General features: G+C 41.0%; 1 protein-coding gene across 8 annotated transcripts in view; it reads left to right on the forward strand.

Moving 5' to 3' along the window:
• Positions 1–20,427, forward strand: part of dicer1 (dicer 1, ribonuclease type III) — a 173,696-nt gene that overhangs the window by 34,395 nt on the left and 118,874 nt on the right. For 5 of the 8 annotated variants that reach the window (XM_059648939.1, XM_059648940.1, XM_059648934.1 and 2 more), the window contains exons 2-3: positions 10,445–10,505; positions 19,584–19,683. The gene's annotated coding sequence lies outside the window, so the exon portion shown is untranslated. Of the gene's footprint in view, positions 1–6,090; positions 6,195–10,444; positions 10,506–19,583; positions 19,684–20,427 lie in introns of those variants that run through there. The other 3 variants (XM_059648935.1, XM_059648937.1, XM_059648936.1) reach the window with 3 other exon arrangements.

The raw sequence follows: 20,427 nt of genomic DNA on the forward strand, positions 1-20,427 counted from the left end.
TGTAAATCACCTTGTAGACTTCCCATTATCAGTACAAAAAAAGACAGTTCAAATATTTATCCTTCACCTAGTCCTAATACTTGCTGCCCCCATCTCAAATTTAACAATGGAGTAAAATTTTTAACTTTGCATGTGAATCAACATAGTGTGTACATATGTGTTAATTTAGTGTATGGTTTGCTGTTCAGTTGTGGCCTTAGTGAGCCTTAAAATATATGGTGCAAGGTAATACTATTAAACGGTAAAATGAATACACTACTGAAGTGGAAGGATGGTGATTTTAGGTGGCAGTTTATTCTTTTGGCTATGACTTAATGGTGCAAAGAAATACCAGGAGTTATACTATGTACTTCTAATGTATACCTTTTACAGACTGTAAGATGATCCTTTCCTATTGAGTGAGTGAAATACTTTGCTTCTTGTTAGATGCCAGTAGTTGTTCTTTTAACAAGGTTTAAAATTAAGTCTTGGTGTTGTGCCATATGTGTTACTGTTGATGTGATGCAGGGTATCGCTCAGTGATTCGTACCGCTGCATCACCGCCTGGGACCTGGGTTCGATTCCACCCTCATGTGACTGTCTATATGGAGTTTGCACATTCTTACCATGTCTGTGTGGATTTCGTCTGTGTGTTTCGATTTCCTCCCACAACCTACACATCTTTGGACTACAAAATGTGAGGCTGGATGAACACAGCAGGCCAAGCAGCATCTCCTGAGCTCCAGAGATGCTGCTTGGCCTGCTGTGTTCATCCAGCCTCACGTTTTGTTGTCTTGGATTCTCCAGCATCTGCAGTTCCCGTTATCTTTGGACTAAGTGGATTGGCTATGCTAATTTGTCTGTAGTTTCCAGGGTTGTGTACGTTAGCTGGATTAGACATGGGAAATGTTGGGTTACAGGGAAAGGGAAAGGGGAAGGGGAATGGGTCTGGGTCTGGGTCTGGGTGGGATGATCTTCGGAGGCTAGTTGTGGAAACAGGCCATTGGCCCACTCTGGGGATTCTATGACTGTATGACTGGTATTATGAATCTCATTCCTTTTTAGTTTAAAGATTTTACCAGGATATGCACAACCTGGCTTGATATATTACAAAGATGACAAAGTGTGGAGCTGGAGGAACACAGCCAGCCAGGCATCAGAAACAGGAAAGCTGATATTTCGGGTTGGGACCCTTCTTCAGAAATGGGGGAAGGGAGCTCAGAAATAAATCAAGGGAGTTGCAGTGGGACCAAAGAAAGTAGGTGGGATGGTGATAGGTGAGTACAAGTAGGCAGTGGTCGAGATTGGTCCGTTAAGTGGGAGTGAAGATGGACATGTTGTGTCAGGTCAAGGAGGTGGGGATGAGAGGGAGGGTTGGTTATGGGATGAGGCCAGGGATGGGGAGATTTTGAAACTGGTAAAATTCACATCTAGGCCATTGGGCTGTAGGCTCCTTGGGTGGAATACGAGTTGCTGCTCCTCCTGTTTGTGGGTGGTGTCCTTGTGACAGTGGAGGTAGCCCAGGAGAGACATGTCACCCACACAGTAAGAGGAGGAGTTAAAATGTTTCACGACCGGAGATGTTGCTGTTTGTTGCGTACAGAATGCAGATGCTCTACAAATCTCCACTTGGTCTCACCAACACAGAGGAGGCCGCATTGCATGCAGCAGATGCGGTGGACCACATTGGTCGTGTGGGTGACCCCATATCTGATGTCGAAAGTTTGCTTTTTTGCCTTGAATGAAGATGAGGAGGTAGGTGTAGCACTTACCGCGGTTGCAGGGACAGGTGGTGGGGTTAATGGCGAGTGTGGGGCAGATGAGGGAGTTGTGGAAAGAGCAGTCCCTACGAAAGGCCGATAGGAGTGGGGAGGGAAATATATCTTGGATGTGAAGTCAGATTGTAGGTGGCGGAGAATGAGAAGTTGGATGTGAAGGTTGTTGGGATGATATGTGAGGACAAGGGGGATTCTTCCTTTATTTTTGTTTTTGTTGGGGGTAGGTGATGAGGGCAGAGGTGTGGGCGACATAAGAGATGCATTTGGGGCCATTTTCATTTGCTGGGAGGAGAAGTTACTGTCCTTGAAATAAGAGGATATCTGGGATGTGCATGAATGGAGCACCCCATCTTGGATGCAGATGCAGCGGAGGCAGAGGATTTGGGAATAGGGGATCGCGTTCTTGCAGGAAGGTGGGTGAGAAGCAGTGCAGTCTAGGTAGCTGTGGGAGTCACTGGGTTTGAAATAAATGTTGGTTACAAGGCGGTCATCAGAAATAGAAACAGGTCCAGGAAGGCGAGAGAGCTATCGGAGATGGTCCAGGTGAATTTCAGGTTGGGCTGAAAGGTGTCAGTGAAGGTGATGAACTGTTGAAGCTCCTTGTGGGAGTACGAGGCAGCACCGATATAGTCATCAATGTAGCGGAGGAAGAGGTGGGAGATAACACCACGGTGGCAGTGGAAGAGGGAATGTTCCATGTGTCCTATGAAGAGGCAGACATACTTGGGCCCATGTGTATGCCTGTGTCCACCCCTTTAGTTTGTAGGAAGTGAGAGGAGTTAAAGGAGAAGTTGTTAAGGGTAAAGACAAGTTCAGTTAAGCAGATGAGGCTGTCAGTGGAAGGGGACTGGTTGGGCCTCCGGGAGAGCAAGAAAGGGAGGGCTTTTAGGCCATCCGTGTGGGGAATACAAGTGTCGAGTGACTGGACATCCGTTGTTGAGATGAGGTGCTGGGGGCAGGGAACCGGAAGGCGTGGGCAGTATCCCAGACGTAGGTGGGAGTTCCTGGACTACGGGGGAGAAAACAGAGTCAAGGTAAGCGGAGATGAGTTCAGTGGGGCAGGAGCTGGTAGAAACAATTGTTCGGCCAGGCAGTAAGGTTTATGGATTTTGGAAAGGAGATAGAAGTGGATGGTTATGAGGTTGGAGGCTGTGGGTGTGAGGTGATGAGGTTGTAAATGATTTGAGAAATAATGGTTTTGTGGTCAGGTAGGAGGGGGGGTGTCAGAGAGCTGGTGCCTGGACTTGGCTGTATTACAATATATTACAAATGTGTTTTAGTTATATTTTGTTGGACAACTAACAAAGACTCCATAATTCATTGTTTTGTAGTGCTTCTGAAATGTACTTTGTGTTTTGCTGAAGAGTAATGGTACAGTACTGCTGCATTAAACTTTTTTTTTCTCTGCTGGAAGTGTTATACAGACAAACAGGTGCTTACCATTTGATATGGATTCCAGTTTAATATTTCCGTACTTGGGCCTGAAATTGCAGAAAACGTTTTTGCTGCAAGGGAGTCATTGGTTCTGCTTCGTAGTTGTAGCGTTGGTGGTGGGAAACAGCGGTGGTTTCTCTCCTGCTCTAAGTTAACTTCCTGTCAATCTTTCTATCCTTTTTCAGGGCAACATTTCTGGCTTGCACTTGATTCTTCTTCCATTGGAAATCTATGAAGTATAGGAATTTTGGATTTGTACAGTATACTTTATTACTCGGGTGCAGAAAAGATTTACAATGTTGCTACTGGGACGAGAGGTTTTGAGTTATAAGGGGAGACTAGATAGTGTGGGACTTCTTTGGAGTTGTGGTTTGACCATACAGGGGTTTATAAAATCATGAGGGGCACTGATAGGATGAATAGCCAAGGTCTTTTCCCTCGGGTAGGGTTGTTCAAAACTTAAAGGGCATAGGTTTAAGGTGAAGGGAAAGATTTAAAAGGGAGCTGAAGGACAATTTTTTTCCTCGGATTGGTGCATGTATGGAATGAACTGCCAGAGGAAATTGTACCTGCAGGTACCATTACAATACTTAAGACATTTAGACAGGTACATTAGTAGGAAAGGTTTATTGGAAAATGGGCCAAATGCAGGCAAATCAAACTAGTTTAGTTTGGGGAAGCATGGCCACCATGGTATGACTCTGAATCTGTCTACTTGATGCTGCTTCAATATCTAAGAATAATTGAATCGCGAAAAAACAGAATCTGAGATGCACCTAAAGTTGAAGAAAAAAGTGTGCATGTTAGCTGTAGTCTGCTCTAAGTAAAATCAAATTTTATATTGTTTTTCTTTGAACCATTATAAATGACTCAAGAGATTCTTAAAGAATGTTTAAGTCACCATTTAACATACAACTTCTTTATCCTTGAGGGATTATTTTGACCAAGCTGCTGTGACTTTAATTCCATCTATTGTTTGGTCACCTCACACTCTTAGCTGTTCTCACTGTCTTTGTCCAACTGGATTTCCTGCTCTGAAGCTTTTAGAAGTTAGCTCTGTGGCTAATGTGATGTCTGGGGCGACCCCAGTATTAGCTGCTTTTTTGAAACCAGGTACTCTCCTGAGTTATAAACAACTTGCACCATCTTATAGAAAATAACTGCTGCACTTTTTTTAGATCATGTCATTTAAAGTGTAAACATAATACAAGGATCCTACTTCAAGAAGAGAGAAAGAGTAAAAACCAAAAGAATGCAGATGCTGTCAATCAGAAACTGAGGAAGCATCACTGGACCCAAAACGTTAACTCTGATTTCTCTTTGCAGATGCTGCCAGACGTGCTGAGCTTTTCCAGCAACTTCTGTTTTTGTTGAAGATGAAAGAGTGGTTCAGATTCAAATTCTTTATCTAACAATTGAATAAATAGATGTGCATATTTAAGTTGGAGACATTGATTCTTTTGATAGTGTTTTGCAGTGCTATGATATGGAATTAACTATTCTGTTGTGATATTTGGTTTTATGAGGGTGCAGTATTAAAAATACAGCTCATTAAAACCATAATGAACTAGTCTTTGCCTATTGACAGGTTGTATTTAACACAATACTATTTTAACTCACACATTGTCTCTTCAAATCAGTGCAGGGGAGATAAGGATACACTTTAAGGTTGCAGAAGTTGTGCATGCGTTTTAAGCAATGCTGTCCTTCACAGCTGTAGCTGAGATTGAATGCAATTTGTATTTCCTGAAAACTTGAAGTAGGTGTTTAAATCGACCTTTTGCCATCTTTCACCTTTACACTATAGCAAAGTTTCTTTTAACTGCTGCTCTTGATAAACTAGCAAAAAATATGTACCTATAATGTGGTAGTCTACAGTATGTTGAAGTATTTATGCTGTAAATAAAGTATGACAGTGTGTGTACCTCTGCATTACATTTGTATTACTGTGTGTTTTTACATGGATTTTAGGTGTGTGATGTTTTCATATTTTTTATTGAGGGATGTTGATGTCTTGCAGCTTTGCTTGGTCGCGGTTTACTGTGGTTATGCGTACCTCTTGATTATCCAGAACATCTGATCAACTGGCATACTCTTGATCCCATAGGTGCCTGTTAATATGAAGTTTGCTGTATTTAAATGTAGTTAATTCTTGGACAATTTTGCATGTATGTAGTTAGCATCATGCCTAATTAAGTAGCAGGATGTTGATGTGCTTCATGCACTGTGAATGTTCTTGGCGCTGTTGCAACCACTCTTAAGTATTCAGAGTGTATGTTTGTATGAATGTTTCTGCATGATCCTACATTGCTGCCCAAAGATTTCAAAAGAGCTATTGTTACTTACGATAGCAGAAGCTTGCAGCTAATTAGTGGCTCATTGCTGAGAAGAGTGTGCTTAGAATTGTAAGGTGAGAATTGGTAGGACGTTGAATGTCAAAGTCACTGGGGGTCAGTCTGCCGCCATATTTGTTTCTGTCGAGGGAGCAGCTGTCTTGTGAGGCTTTTATTGCCCCCACCCACCCTTGTTTTTTTCTTTCATGCCGTTCTGCCGCAAGTTCGTGCTCTTGTTTAATGCAAGTCTGCATTTAAGATTTAGTCAGCACTGTTGACTATCTGTTTTAAAGCAAGGGGTACAGTGAAGTGGTGGAGGTAGCTAGGGCAGAGTTGTGTGAATTATGATGTCCGCATAATTGTCTTGAATTCCTAAGCACCTAGAGTGAAGCGTATTCAGTATAATATACTTTGTCTGTGGTGAGTAGTCTGCTCCTAATTCCATGGAATGTTTTAAACATTAAAAAAAATCCTCCTTGGTTAAATTCTTTGCCCTTGGCTGCGTGACTGCCGGTGCCGGAATCTACGACAAAACTGCAAAGGTCACGTTCATTGCTGCAGTAACCATTCACTGTTCTCCATTGTTTAGCATCCACACGGGAAGCTGCAGCTGCCTTTGGCCTTCAGAATGTGAGAGATGGCCGTTTTGCAGGAGAAATGCTTTGTTCCAGTAGGTGCTGTGTGCTATTAACATGTTAATGTGGGTTATGCTCGCTGTTTTCTCCACTTGAACTTGACATAGTCTGTGTTATGTAGCCTGTCTGGCTAAAAGTTATCTTTTTATATTGAGGTCTATATTACTCAGCTTTTTTGTTTGTGGTCCTTTTTAAAATTGTTTTTAAATGAATAGCTTGCCAAGAAAAGCCATGGTATTTGTCTTACAACTTATACACCTTGTGTAAAATACTGTTACCCTGGATGGGGCAGTGCTCTTATCTGTTTCTGGGAAAGGCTGGATGAGGCAGTATTCTTGTCTGTTTCTGGTAAGGATGAAATACCTGAAGCAAAAAATATGCTTCAGTGACCTTCCACTTGTGCCATTCAAACCTTGTGTGGCGTGGAAGTGTCCACAATGTGGGTATTTTGAATATGGTAATAGCCTGTCTCCACTTTCATGTAAAGGATAAAAATGTGGAATGTAACTGACATTTTTTTTCAGAATCTGTATATACTAGTTTTCATTTTATTCTGTTCAGCGAATGATACATTGTAATTCCAGCAAAACATCTTAACAAAACTGTAAATTCATGAACAGCTGTAGAATCATAGAATCCCAAATTTCCTTTAATCCTGCAATAAAGCACCTTGAAATGTTTTACTGCCTTAAAGGTTGCAAGTTATTTGTGTGGGTGGAGTGGAGTGAGATTGGCAGAGTTGGTACAAAGTAAATGGAGCTTTATTTCACATTTGTTTGCTGTTCCTAGTTTTCAAGGATGTCTTTAAATTGCTGCGGACTCTTGGGGTCATATGGTTCTGTCACCAGTTCCAGCACACAACTTGCGGATAAAAAGGAGAAGAAAATGGTGTCCAGATTTAGATTTATTCAAAGTAGAAATTTCCACTCCAGAATTGTTCTATTTGGTTGATTATCCCTGTTCTAGTAGAAAATTTGAACTAATCTCATTTCTGTTTTTTTAATTGAATCACCTTGAGGGGAAATGATGGCCTAGTAGTATTATTGCTGGACTGTTAATCCAGCGACCCATATAATGTTCTGGGGATCTGAGTTCAAATCCCACCATGGCAATTCAATGAATATCTGGAATTAAGAATCTACTAATGACCATGAAACCATTGTCAATTGTCGCTGGGCAAAAATCCATCTGGTTCACCAATGCCCTTTAGGGAATGAAACTGCTGTCTTTCCTTCGTTTGGCCTACATTGTAACTCCAGACCCAAGCAATGCGGTTGACTCTGAATTTCCCTCTGGGCAAATAGGAATGGTTAATAAATGCTGGCCTAGCCAGCAATGCCCTCAACCTTTGAATGGACATACCCTTTAATTTTGTGGTTATCTGGATTTGGTCAAGGATTGTGATTGCATCAGTGTAAATCTGTTGGAGTTGTTTTTGTTACGTACATTTTATCATAAGGAAGGTGAAAGAAGAAGAACATTGTAACTTTTACAAATTTCTGTATTTCCTGCCAACAGAAGCTTAGCCAAGTAATTCTTTGCATTTATTGGGGAAGGGAGAGTTATAAGTGCAGCTTCAGGACCAGCAGAATGAAGGCATTTTTTTTTTGTCTAATTTTGGGGTGGGCCTAGAGTTCAGCATGAATTTACTATTTGGGTGGAGAAAATGCTTCAAAGTGACATTATCACAACCACATCAAAATCGCATTGAACTTCAGTTATTTATTTTACTGGCTGAATTTGAAGCCATCATTAACTATTCAAATGATGGTGGCAAAAATCAACTTTCCTGGAAGGATAGGCAAAAAAGAAAGCAAATGAGGTTGTTTGAACTTTAATATTAAAGATGTGAAGCATTGGAAAAGGTTAAAATAAAAGAACTGCAGATATTCAAAATCTGAAATAGAAACAAAAATTGCTGGAGAAACTCAGTAGATCTGTCAGCATCTATAGGGAGAAAGCAGAGTTATTTTTACGTCCAGTGACCCTGACTCCAGTTCTGAAGAAGGGACACTGGACCTGAAACGTTAACTCTGCTCCCTATTTACAGATGCTGCCAGACCTGCTGAGTTTCTCCAGCAGTTTCTATTTTTGTATTGGAAAAGGTTAAACTGAAAACTGAGTAAAGTAGAAGAGAACAGAATAATTGGTAATGTTGTTAGCAATGGTATTTAGCATTACAGGTTGACTGTAATAGCTGTACTTTCACGTGTTCTCATGTTTTAGTTTGATTACTGTGTGAGTTTGTCACAATTATGAGCTAACAAGTTTAAAATATTGCTTGGAGTAGGGGCGTGGTTGATGGTGTTGGAAATGTTTTTGTTCTTTGAACCAATCAGAAGTCTTGAGTTAAACCTCTGTAATTGCCTGGGGCCTAACATTGACTTATTTACACACAGCCATGTTAACGTTTTCAAAGAAAACATTGTATGGGGTAATGGGTAATTTTAATGTAAAATTATTTGGCGTTATGTCTAAACATACAAGAGGCAGGAATAAGTTACTTAACCCCTCAAACCTCTTGTTCAGCAAGATTGTGGATGATCTGATTCTGACCTCAACTCCACATAAACAACAAATTTATGCACCTCTGTTTTAACAATATTCAATGAGTCTGCCTCCACTGCTATCTCGGGACAGGAGTTCAGAGACCCGACCTTACATCTCACATTGCCTGCTTAAATGGAAACACACGCTTATTTTTAAACTTTGTATCTTGTTTCCAATCTCAGCCACAAGGCAGAACATTCTTTCAACATCCATTCTATCATATCCCCTTACGATCTTGTACATTGAAGTAAGATTACCTCTTAATCTTAAATCTCAATGTACACAGTTTCAGCCAGTCCAACTATTTCCTTGTTAGATAACCTTCTTATTTCAGATAGCAATTGAATGTTCAAAAACAAAGTTGCTGGAAAAGCTCAGCAGGCAGCATCTGTGAAGGAGAAAACAGCCTTAACATTTTGGGCTGGTGACCCTTCCTCAGAACAGCTGATTTAAAGCACCTGCAGTTCTCTCAGTTTTTATTTAGCAGTTGAATTAATCTTTTCTGTTTGCTTCCATGGTATTTATATCCTTAAATAAGTCCAAACTGTACACAATGTCCCTTTTGCTGATCTATAGAAAACATCTCTGCTCTTAATATTCTTTTCCTGTGCAGTAAGTAACAATTTTTTCATTTCCTTCTAATCACTTGCTGTACCTGCATATTAACTTTGTGATTCATGCATCAGGACCCCCAGATCCCATTGTACCTCTGAGGTATGCAGTCTTTTCTCCATTTAAATAGCTTGGTCTCTTCCAAAACCTGCCAAAGGTCAAGTTCATATTTTGCTATGCTTTTTCCAAATTGTATCAGAGATAATGGGAACTGCAGACGCTGGAGAATCTGAGATAACAAAGTGTGGAGCAGGATGAACACAGCAGGCCAAGCAGCATCTTAGGAGCACAAAAGCTGACATTTCGGGCCTAGACCCTTCATCAGACAAGGGGTATGGGGAGAGGGTTCTGAAATAAATAGGGAGAGAGGGGGAGGTGGATCGAAGATGGATAGAGGTGAAGATAGGTGGAGAAGAGCGTATAGGTAGGGAGGGGATAGGTCAGTCTGGGGTGGACGGACAGGTCAAGGGGCCGGGATGAGATTAGTAGGTAGGAAATGGAGGTGTGGCTTGAGGTGGGAGGAGGACATAGGTGAGAAGAAGAACCGGTTAGGGAGGCTGGGCTGGTTTTGGGATGCAGTGGGGGGAGGGGAGATTGTGAAGCTTGTTAAATCCACATTGATACTATTGGGCTGCAGGGTTTCCAAGTGGAATATGAGTTGCTGTTCCTGCAACCTTTGGGTGGCATCATTGTGGCACTGCAGGATGCCCATGATGGACATGTCTTCTAAGGAATGAGAGGGGGTGTTGTAATGGTTCATGACCGGGAGATGCATTTGTTAATTGTGAACCGAGTGTAGGTGCTCTGCAAAGCGGTTCTCAAGCCTCTGCTTGGTTTCCCCAATGCGGAGGAAGCCACAACGGGTACAGCGGATGCGGTATACCACATTGGCAGATGTGCAGGTGAACATCTGCAGGCTTGTGGGTATGAATGTCCTATTTGTTATGATCTCTTATTTGTTATGATCTTCCTTGTGTCATCAAAAGCTGCATCTTGTCCAAGCTAGTAAATGTGTTAACCTGGCTTTTGAACATGTTTTGTACATTCTGAAGAAATAACATCCACAGCATCAAGACAGCTCCTCAGTGGGAGCGATGAGTAACTTTTTTTTAAATTTTCTTAGGCTATTCCTGCTTAAAGAAACTCTGCCTTGGACTCAAGCCAGCAAAGCATCAGCGTTCGAGGTATGTTGACAGCAACTGACAAATTAACTGTCTGCTTTAATTGCTATTGTTGGTATTTGAAATATCAGTTGGTCTGAAATGTGTGCATTGTTTTGTTGAATGGTGAAGCACCAAGAGCACTATTCCAGTTTTGAACTTTGAAATTTAAAAGACTGGAAGACACAAGCTGAAATAGGCTGCTTGGCCTGACAGTCTACTCTGCCATTGTGTGTGATCACGGCTGATCTGATCATCCACAACTGCACTTTCCTGATGTTTCCCCATAAGCCTTGATTCTCTTAGTGGCTAAAAATCTGTCTTTCTCAGCATTGAATGTACTTATTGACCCAGCTTTGACATCCCCCTTCATTTCAGAATTTCCAAATTTCAGTACCTTCCTGAAGAAAGCCGCCTCATTTCTGTCAAAATGGTCAACGCATTGTGACTCAGCCCTCTGAACCTGGACTCTCCCAGAAGGGGTTATCAGCCTCTCCAGATCTCGCCTGTCAAGCCCTCCACAAATCTTGTATGTTTTAATAAGGCCCCCCTTAAGTACCACTAAACTCCTGATGAGCATAAGCTCAAACTATCTCAACATTTTCTTAAAAGGAAATTGTTCCTTATCCAGGATCAAACTCGTGAATCTTCCCAGGACTGGCTGCAGTGTCAGTATATCACCTTGTATAAGGAGAGCAGAACCATTCACAATATTCCAACTGTGGCCCAACTTAGTGCCTTTTTTATACTCTATTATAATTTTCAAATAAAGGCCAGTAGTCTATTCACCTTCCCATTTTCTTTTACCTGCTGAACTCGGTTGCTGGGATGTACAAGGGCTCCCAAATAAGTCGATGTTGCAACACTGCAGCTGTTCTACTTTTACTTTCAAAGTGCATAACCTCACGTTTTCCCATTTTATATACCATCTTGTCAAGATTGATTTTTTTTTTGGTCCACCATTTGGAACAATGAATCATACAGAACAAGTCCTTAGGCCCATCGAGTCTGTCTTGCGAAAAATATTACACTTCAAGTGCTAATCCATGTCCTGTTTAGAGGTAGTGGGGTTTCTTACCTCAACTACCCTCCCAGGCAGTGTGTTCCAGACTCCCATCGCTGTCTGGATGAAACTGTTTTTCTTGAAACCCTCGCTAAACCTCCTACCTTTCTTTTTAAAATTATGACCCCTCATTATTGACCCTTTTCTAAGCTGCTTTTTATTCACCCTGTACATATAATCTTATCCCCCTCTGTCAGGTCCCTCCTCAACCTTCTCTACTCCAAAAGAAAACAACCTGAGCTTATCTAGCCTTTCTTCATAGCTGAAATTGCTCCATCGCAGGCAACATTCTGATGAATCTCCTTTTGTATTTCCGGTGCAATCATCTTTCCCATAGTTTCGTGACTAGAACTGAGCACCGTATTCCTAGCTGTGGCCTAACCTTTACAGCTCCAGTTTGACCCCCCTATTGTTTATAATTAATGCTATGAATGATAAAATGCAAGTGTCCATTCTGCTGTCTTAACTATCCTAACAAGCCATCTGGGAAGCAGTAACGCAAAATCTCCGTTGATCTGAAGTTGCATTGTATCCATCCCTCTACAGTCTATTTTGTGTTTTTTACCATGTGGCAACTCAGCCATTTTTGTTGTTCAAGTTAATAATATGCAGTACCAAAAAATATTGTGGCTCTAGCACTGACTCCTGTGGTATTCCAGTAGTTGCAGGTTGTCTTCATGAAAACGCCTCTTATTTAGCCACTCGTCTATCCATGCTAGTATACTACCACTGACACTGTCAGCTCTCATCTTATTAAGTAGCCTATATTACATTTTCTGGTTTCTCTTCATCTGTCCTGTTTCCGATCCCTTCTCAAAGAATTCTAATATGGTAGGCATGATATCGCCTTCATGAAGCCATGCTGAGTCTGCTTATTTAATTTATTTCTAAATGACCTACTGTTACATCGTTTATAATAGACCCTAACATTTTACCAATATTAAAATTAACAGACTTTTACTGAATAAAAATTGAGAGAACTGCAGATGCTGTAAATTATGAGGCCTAGATATGTTCATGAGGAAAGGCCTGTTTCTCCTGCAGAGTCAAAGTCAGAAGTAACTTGTCAGTAGCTGCATCAGAAGCAAAAACAAGTTGCTGGAAAAGTTCAGATCTGGCAGCATCTGAGAAGAGAAATTAGTTAACGTTTCGGGTCCAGTAACCCTATCGTGCCCATGTCCTGATGCAGTGATTCGTGTCTTCCTCATTATCACATCTCCAAACTTATTTTAAAAGTTGCCATGAAAACTATTATCTTATTACTGTATCTATATGGAGCCTCTCAAATAATTTGTGTATTGTGTAAAGCAATGGTCGTAGCACAATTTTTTTGAGAAATATCAGTTTCTGCCATCCTCAAGCCCGAAAAACAGTCATTTACCACAACTTATTATTGTCTATTCTTAACCCAGTATTTTACCCAAGAGTGCACTGGCCTTCCTATTACACAAGCCTCAGTTATACTAACCAGCTTTTTCCTCTGGTACTTTGTCAAAAGCTTTTTTAAAACGCCCATTTTGTTCTGTCCATCAGTCTGTCTTATTTCATTAAAAAAATGCAGTTAGATTCATCAAATGTTATCTGAACCATAAAATCTTTGAAAAATTTTAAGACAGAAAGAGGCCATTCATCTTTTCCTGTTTATGATAGTCAAATAAAAGGACACCAAATCTAGCTGCGAATTTTGATCTCCCCTACCAGCACCTTGTCCATAGATTTACAGCTAGCAGGACTTCAGGTGTAATTCGAGGTTTTTTTTAAATAAGTTGAGTTTTTTTTGCCTTGATCAGCAATCCAGGAAATGAATTCCAGCACCCTCCTGGAGAAAATGCTTTCCTTCCTATCTCCTGGTAATCCTTCTACCAGTCACCTTAATTACCAGGGAGGCACAGATTTATGATGCAGAGATGCTGGCATTGGACTGGGACGGACAAAATCAGAAGTCACACGACACCAGGTTGTAATGTATTTATTTGAAATCACAAATCTTCGGCACACTGCTCCTCTATCAGGTAAAGTTATTTCAGACTTTGACCCACCTCATCGGGAGGAACAGGTCTTTCCTCACGACCTTTATCTAGGCCTCTTATAATTTTGGACACCTCAATTAAATCACTCTTTGGGCACCTCTTCTAAGGAACACACCCTTGTATCCTATGTAACCTTTCCTTATAGCTGCTATTCTTAAACTGTGGCAGCAATTCGTTTAATCTTGTGCATGCTATCTCCAGAGCCCTTTCTGTCATCTGACCAGAGACCACCACCATCCCCGTTCCCAAGAAAACACATACAGTATGCCTTAATGACTACCCCCGAATAGCTCTGACTTTGATAATCATGAAGTGCTTTGAGACGCTGGTCATGGCCCACATCAACTCCAGTCTCCCAGTCTGCTCCAATCGCCTAGACTTTGCCTGCTGATATGACACCTTCTGTGGATCTGTTACATCTCTAGCCGTGCATCCATCTGTGGGACATGTGGACAACAAAGGCACCTATGTAAGACTCCTGGTCATTTGACTACAACTCTGCCTTCATCATTGTCCTCTCCAGACTGATCTCAAAACTGTGTGACGTTGGTCTCGGCACTGCCCTCAGCAATTGGATCCTTGGCTTTCTGACCCATAGGCCACAATCAGTGAGGATAGGTAACTGCGCCAAATCCACAAAACTCAATGCTGTAGCCCCCCAAGGATGCATCCTCAGCCCCCTACTGTGCTCCCCGTACACCCACGACACTGTTGCCAATTTCCAAGTGAAATCCATCTACAAGTTCACTGGTGACTCTACCGTAATGGGACAGATATCTAACAATGTAGATTCAAAATACAGAAGGGAGATAGAGGGCTTGGTGACATAGTGCAATGTAAGCAATCTGTCAATGTCAGCAAAACTAAAGAACTGATCTTTGACTTCAGAAAGAAGGGAGGAGAACATGCCCCCACCTACATCAATGGAATAGCAGTTGAGAGAGTGAAGAGCGCCACGTTCCTTGGATTAATGATAACTGACAACCTGTCTTGGACTTCCCACATCGATGTGACAGTCAAGAAGGCACAACAATGCTTCCTCTTCCTCAGGCTGCTCAGGAAATTTGGTGTGTTCATAAGGAACCTTACCAACTTCTGCAGATGCACTATGGAAAGCATACTGTCCAGGTGCATACCGGCCTAGAATGACAACTACTCTTCCCAGGACAATAAAAAACTATAGAAGATTGTTTGTGCAGCCCAGGTCATCACAGAAGCCAACCTTCCATCCATGGACTTTATTTATGTGGCACACTACTGCTGAAAGGGGGCTACTGTCCTCAATGACCCATCGCATTCCAGTAATGACCTCGTCCAACCTCTTCTGTTAGAAGATACAATAACCTGAATATGCGCACAAGCAGCTTCGGGAACAGTTTCTTTCCAGCCATTATCAGACTGTTGAATGGACTGTAGCCTTAAATAATGTATCCTGCAGCATAACCTGTATGCCTCTAACCCTTTTTCATCTGTACATCCTTTGCTGGTTGTGATCTGCCTGCACTGTTCGTAAACAAAGCTTTTCGTTGATTTCATTGTCACATGTACCTAAATACAGTCAAATCAAATAGCTGCACATATCCAAGCTGTTCATTTTGTACAGTTACAACATTTTGTCCCTGCTTTTGTTATGAAGGGGTTTTGCGTTTAATTTTGCTTAGAGGACTTGAGTTTTGAACGTTTGTGGAGAAAGGAATTCATTTGGCAAGTTTTTTTGTGGATAAACCTTGGAATGGTTTGTTAAAAAATATTAATGAAAGTTCACTATGGTCATAAGAAACATTTTTTAAAAATCCTCTAAATCACAGATTGATAACTACTTGCTTTGCTATTGACCTCTACTGGTATTGTTTTGAAGAAGTTCTAGCCTGAAAAGTGTTTTTTGTTTTAACTGGTTATTTGGAGGAAAGTTTTACTAAGAACAAGCTGCCTAGCCGAACTTTCGTTCCTCTTAGAGTGAAACCAATTTGGTCTTATGAAAGAGTGATTGTAAAGATTGCATTTCCTTAGCAAGCTGTGTTCGCAAGACTTCGGAGGGTGTGAGATTTATAGTTTGACCACATCGGTCAGAATGGCAGAGCAACAGACTTGGGATCTTCATCTTTTCGCCAGTGGGTCATCCTTGAAGGCAAAGTGTATTTTATTTTCCTCTGAAAGCTAAATTGCAGAGACTTTTCTCCCAGGAGAGAGGGAATGTGCGCATGCAGAGATGTTTAAATGGTTAGGTGTTAGGAGGTGTGTTAGTGCTATACAGGATATTGGTTAGGCCATGTTTGGAATACTATATGCAGTTCTGGTCTCCCTTCTATAGGAAGGATGTTGTGAAACTTGGAAAGGTTCAGAAAAGATTTACAAGAATTTTGATAGTTTTAGAGGGTTTCAGTTATAGGGAAAGGCTGAATAGGCTGGGGCTATTTTCCCTGGAGTGTCGGAGGCTGAGGGCTGACCTTATCGAGGTCCATAAAATCATGAGGGGTATGGTTAGGGTAAATCGGCAAACTCTTTTTTCCCCAAAGTGGGAATGTCCAAAATAGAGAGCATAGGTTTACAGTGAGAGGGGCAAAGATTTAAGAGACCTAAGGCACATCTTGTTCATGCAGGAAGTGGTGCGTGATATCTGGTTGGTATAGATGAGTTGGACCGAAGGGCCTGTTTTCATGCTGTGCATCACTGACTGTATATATAATCAGAACATTGTTATTTAAGGAAAATTATTGAATAATAAACCATTAAGTGTGTTGTCAAGAAATCTGGTTCTTTAGATCAGAGAACTCCTACAATGTGGAAACAGGTCCTTCAGCCCAACAATTCCACATCAACCCACCGAGCATCCCACCCAGACCCAACCAACCTAATCTACACATCCCTGAACACTACGGGCAATTTAGCATGGCCAGTCCACCTAGCCTGCACATCTTTGGACTGTGGGAGGAAACCAGAGTACCCAGGGGAAATCCAGGAAATCCAGACAAACTCCGCATAGACAGTTACTCGATGGTGGAATCGAACCAGAGTCCCCGGCGCTGTGAGGCAGCAGTGCTAACCACTGATCCACCGTGCCGCCCCATAGATCCTGGTTGACGGATTTTTTTTCAAAAACCTGTTCTGTCATTCTGTCTTTAATTTGTCACCTTTAATATTGTGGGGAACTGAAGAATTGAATGTAGAAGTTAAACATATAAAAGTAGGCCATTCTGCCTCTGCCTTTTAGTAACATTAGCTGATCTATTTGTGTTTTGAATTCCATTTTCCTTTCTTCCTCCAATTGTGGGAGCAGTGGGACTGAAGCAACAGTGCCTCCTCCATCCTCAGTCGTAACAGTATTCTATACTACCTCCAATAAAGGAAACTATCCATATGTTTTATATACCACTTTATTCACTTGTCCCACAACCGTCATGGACTTGTGGCTGGGCATTCTTCTCATTTCCTCTACTCCTTTCAGTATCACCCTCTTTATTGTGTATGTCCTTGCATTGTTAGCTCTTCAAATGGTTTATGTTTTTCCCGTTCGTCCAAGCCATTGACATCACTGTAGAGACAGCAGCAATCACTTTCACTATCAACTGCACAACCAGTTTGTGTCATCTTCAAATTTCCCAATGAAAATACCACATTTAAGTCTGTATAATTAATAAATATACCAACAGCAAGGGCCCACATGAAACACCATTCATCATCCATTTCCCTTTTTTTGGTTATACCCACAGGATTTTACTTTTCTGACTGCTCTATGTGGGACCTTGTCAAGTAGCTTGCCAAGATCCACATATGCAATATTTATTGCATTAGCCTGCTAGTCCTCCTATACCTAAAATTTTCAAAATATTAGTTAGTAAGACAGAACTTTTCCCTTAAGAAAAATAAAGTTGATGATTCCTGACTCTTTTTTTTTTGTTTTGCCTAAGTGATGGTTTATCTTGTGTCTCAGAATTGATACCAATAATCTGCCCCCTACTGAAGTCTGACTGACCTGCCTATAATTATTTGCCGTATCCCTTTCACCCTTATAAATGATGGTAGGTACTTGAGGATCTTTGGCCTTCTGATTCCTTGCCTACATCTAATAAAGATCGACAATTCTTGATCTCAGAAGGAATCCAGGGCTACAGGGAGAGTGCAGAGAAGTGGAGTTGAAATAGCCATCAGCCATGATTTCAATGGCGGAGTGGACTTGATGGGCCGAATGGCCTTACTTCCACTCCTATGTCTTATGGTCTAAAGATCAGAGAATTATCTTTGGATTATCCACTATTAATCACTATCTACAATTAATCCTGCCTATCATCTTTTAACATCCAGGGATAAATTCTATCCTGCCCTGGCTACTTGTACACATTCCTCTCTTGTTGTCCTTATTGTAGCCAATATTTCATACTCCCTTTTAACTAGAATGTCTTCTTCATATCTGTCCTTGGTGAAGACCGGAACAAAATATTCATTAAGAACCTTTCCTCCATATTGTGCCATAACACATGGATTACGTTGTATGTCTATTTAAAAGGTCCTCTCATTTTCTTAGTCATTCCATTGCTGTTAATGTACTAGTAGAGCATGTTCAGGTTTTCCTTGAGTTTACCTTATAGGATATGAAAAACATTCTTTGCTTTTGCAATTTCTTTTCGCTTCACTCCTTTTACTTCCCGTATTCTCCTCTTTCTATAGTAGTAAGCATTTTGTGACTGTCTTAAGCTTTCTTCTGTTTTATCTTGTCATGTGTGCATTTGGATTTCAAGGGGGCCATAGATTTGGCGGTACGTCTCTTTTTCTCCTTTGTAAGGATGTGTCTACGTTACTGAATCTCTGAATGACGATTAATGGGAGACAATGATTTCCTATCTGATAACGGTATCTAGCCCACTTCTGGTTACCTCCTCGGCCTTGTTTAAAAAGAATCTTTTCCAGTCTATCTTTGTTCTTTTCCAAAGTTATGGTCACTATCTTCAAAGTGGTCCTCCACTGCTACATCTTTAACTTCACCTCCGTCTTCCTAAAGCTGTATCTAGGGTTACATACCCTCCTATCCAGCTTGTTACATACTAGGTGAAAAGTTCTCTTGCATGCGGTTCAAACATTTTGTGACTTCTGTGCACTTAACATTGTCCATGTCTCGGTAGATTTTCTACAAATCTGTGCTGGACCACCCTAATTAATTCAAACCTCTTCACGTATCGTTGAAATTCCCCTCCCTCCCCCCATTGTTCCTGAAACCTTGCATACTGTTGATGTTAAGCTGACCAACCTTTAGTTGTTAGGAATTTCCTTGCATACTCTTTTTCGAATGATCGTATCTCATTTGCCACAATTTAATCCTCGGACGTCTTCCCTGTGTCTGTGGAAAAGTGAAAGATTATTCACAGCCCATTCGGTTATGTTAGTAACTTGTGATATAAACCAGCTGGACCACTATCCACTCTAGTGCAATCAGGCTTTCCAGTACACTACTACTCGGTTTTCGTAGAAGAACCATACTGTGGATGCTGGAAATCCGAAATCAAAACAGAACATGCTGGAGAAACTCAGCAGTTTAGCAGAATCTGTGGCAAGAGAAAGTGAGTTAATGTTCTGAGTCTATGGCTCTTCTTTCAGAACTGAAGACCCTTCAGAACAGAGATCAGACTCAATACAACTCTGCTTTTTTCTTCACAGTTGCTGCTAGATGTGCCAGACCTCTAGTGCTTTCAGTCTTTTACTATAGTTTTCACATTGCACTCTCCCTTTGCTGGGTATACAACTTTGAAGAACACATGGTTTGATGTGAAATTCTAGAAACTGATAATATGTGCAACAAGAACATTTCTCCATGTCTTGTAACTACTGTTTTCTTTAAAGTGAAGCCTTTTAAACTAACAATTTCATGTTATAAATCCCTGCAGGTGTCAAAAACTTCTTAAAACTGAAAATTGTTCGGTTTGCTTAACATAAGATTTTTTTCGTGTTATTTATAAATCACTTCTACTTGCCCTTACCACTATCTAATCTTTTATTTTCTCTTCCCCATCAAATCAGGAATTGACGCTGAAGCAATGATGTGATTACGTCCAAGCTTACAGATCTCACAATGCTTACATTTAATACAAACAGGACAAATGTAGACATCTTTGAAACTGTAAGTCCCTGGTAAAATATCAAAAGTTTTAAAGCAACAGAATTTGAATACCTCATTAGACAGCTTATTTAATACAATGCATTCTTATAATGAGCCTACTTCACCATGCTGCTGAAAATTGGACAGTTAGGATAAAATCCTGAGTATAACTGTTGGAGGATCTCCTTACAGGAGAATCAAAATAAACATGCTACTAAGAACAGTTTCAAGGTTTGAAATAGCACCAAAACAGTTTAGTAACCTAACACACATGTATTGTGCTGTGTTCAGCATCTGTGAGCTGCACTTTGACACTTGAAAATCTTTATTAAAACATAGAAAGTAGGACTAAGAGTAGGTTATTTTGCCCTTTGAACCCGTTTTCCCCATTCAGTATGATCATGGCTAATCGTCCAACTTTATATCCTGTTCCTGCTTTCTCTCCATACCCTTTTTGATCCCTTTAAACATAAGAATTACATTTAACTCCTTGAAGACATTCCATCTTTTGCCTCAGTCCTGAACTACCCTGTTTCCTTAGTCTGTGATCCCTGGTTCTAGACTCTACGCCATCAGGAACATCCTTCTTGAATTTACCCTGTCTAAACCCACCACCGCGACCACCACTCTTCTCTCTCTCCCCCCACCGCCCCAATTCTTTTAAACCATCCAATCCAATCTTTCTTCATACATTAGTCTGCCATCTCTGGAATCAGTCTGATAAGCCTATGCACTCCCACCTTAGCCAGAACATCTTTCCTCAGA

The sequence above is a fragment of the Stegostoma tigrinum genome, chromosome 10 (assembly GCF_030684315.1).
Source record: "Stegostoma tigrinum isolate sSteTig4 chromosome 10, sSteTig4.hap1, whole genome shotgun sequence".
NCBI lineage: Eukaryota > Metazoa > Chordata > Chondrichthyes > Orectolobiformes > Stegostomatidae > Stegostoma > Stegostoma tigrinum.